Genomic DNA, 2350 nt, shown 5'->3' on the forward strand with positions numbered 1-2350 from the left:
AATTTATCTCCCCAATAAAATCTTAAGAAGACTTCTGCTGTAACTTTATTGTAATATTATTCTGCAAGTCTTTAGCTGCTATCAAGCCAAGAGGATTGTTTATGCCTCTGATTTATTAAAGCTCACCACCGCTGGAGAGGATACACCTTCATCAGTGAACCTGGGTGATCCAACAAACCTAGAACGGATCTGGTCCAGCATTCAAAACATTCGCTAACAAATAGCAAATGACTTTGAAAAACTCCATTCCAGGTTTGCTGGATCACCCAGCTTCACTGATGAAGGTGTATCCTCTCCAGCGGTGGTGAGCTTTAATAAATCAGGCCATGTGAAGGCTTTTAAGATAAGTTTAAAATATTCATCATAAAATATTTGTACATTGTATGCTGGTATAACTCCATTCCAGTCACTATTTTAAAGAATCTTGAGACACAATAAATGATAATCTTCATTATCCGTAATATTATTCCCCCTTTTATCGCAGGGAGTTATTGTTATATTGTGATGGGCTTCTAGTTTCTTTATTGCCTGATCTTATTAGAGAAACACCATTTAAACTGAGATCTAATATTGTCATTACACACCGATTTAACAAAGATATTTTATAGCTAATATGAAAATCGTTTGGTTACATTTTAAGCTTAGTTTTAATGTTTAGCCGTTCATTAACCTCCTGGGCGTTACACTGATTTCTAGATTTCTGTACCAAAAGCGGTACACTGTTTTTCATGAATTTTTTTTTTTAAATTGTAGACCTGTATCTTACAGAAATATGTCTGAATAGAGGTCTAGTAGATATAATGAATAAAAAAAATGTTTGAAACACACAATCATGTAAAAAAAAAAATTTACTTTTAATAAAATTAAAATACACAAAAATCAGTTTAAACAAGAATACATAAATAAATGAAAAATACTGAAAATGCGATAATTCGGTATAATGTATAGTAATATATTTTTCTAAAACACCTCCCTAGTGTCCATCACATACCTATAGACAAAACCACATAAATATATTTTCTATTATTTTGTATTGGATTGGATACAGGACTTTGTATTGAATCCAATACAAAATATTTGAATTTCCCGCTACGACCTCCATGGACGGGCGCACGCACGCGCATCATCAGGAATCGCCGAGGGACGCGTACACGAACGCCGGGTGTTCTAATTCTTTCCAAACTTCCATGCAAAAAGTGTTACATTTTTTGCATGGAAATTTATTTTAGATTGTAGGCTATATTTCACCGAATTACTCAATAATTACTTATAATTCACCGAATTACCGCATAACTCCCCGAAATATGTCCAAAATTTTATAAATTTAATAATAAAAATTTTTTTTATCAAAAAAAAAAAAAATAAAAAAAAATAAAATAGTGTATAATGTAACTGTACATTAGCTTATATAATATATATATAATACAATTTTAAATATATTATATAAAGATTTCCCTGTATTGGACTCAATACAGCTTTTTTGTATTGAGTTCAATACATAGTTATTTGAATTTCCCGCCCCGCCTCCCGCCCACACCAACACATGCAGCGACGTCACCGGGAAACCCCGGAGATCGTCACTGCACACGCCAGGTGAAGACAGAAGGACAGACGTGTCCGGAGGAGCTGCGGGGACCGGGTATTTTTTTTCAGTTGTAATCCGATTGTCATACAATGTTGTATGACAATTGGATTGCAATATAACGCGTGTTTCTATTTTTAGCCACCCTGACTTTAGTTCGGGGTAAACGATCGTAGCAAGTTTGCTTACCCCGAGCCAAGGTCGGGCTAACCGCCTGGGTGGTTAATATAGAAATGGACCGGCCTGCCAAAACAAACTAATTTGCAGGAGTAACATGAAGAAGGGCTGGATAGAGCCTGGAGAAGAGATATTAATAATTGTGAAAAATATTGTTTGAAGTGGGGCAATCATTTAGCATTGTTTGTAAGTTGATGTCTCATTGTTTTCATTGGTGCTTGCGTGTATATTTATCCCAGTAAAGATAAACATTTTGCACCTTGATATTGTTCTCCCACACACTGCCATAAAAACTGCTGTACAAGCAAAACAATTCCGAAACATTATTTCAATGCTGCAGAGCCATCTGACATGTAAAAGGCAGCAAGCGCTTACAAATGCTTTTGCATCCTAAATGAGTTTTATTGGTATAAATATTATTTAATTTCCCCCACTAATATTTTCAAAGCTTTATGAATGTCCTGATTTCTCAAAGTGTAAATGATGGGATTAAACATTGAAAGAACCAACTAGTATATAAGGCGCAGTACATTGTAGAGGTCGGAATATGTCGGTGATATATATAACGTAAAGTAATATCCTAAAGTATAA

This window comes from Pyxicephalus adspersus, chromosome 6 (genome assembly GCF_032062135.1).
Source record: "Pyxicephalus adspersus chromosome 6, UCB_Pads_2.0, whole genome shotgun sequence".
In the NCBI taxonomy this organism is placed as follows: Eukaryota; Metazoa; Chordata; class Amphibia; order Anura; family Pyxicephalidae; genus Pyxicephalus; species Pyxicephalus adspersus.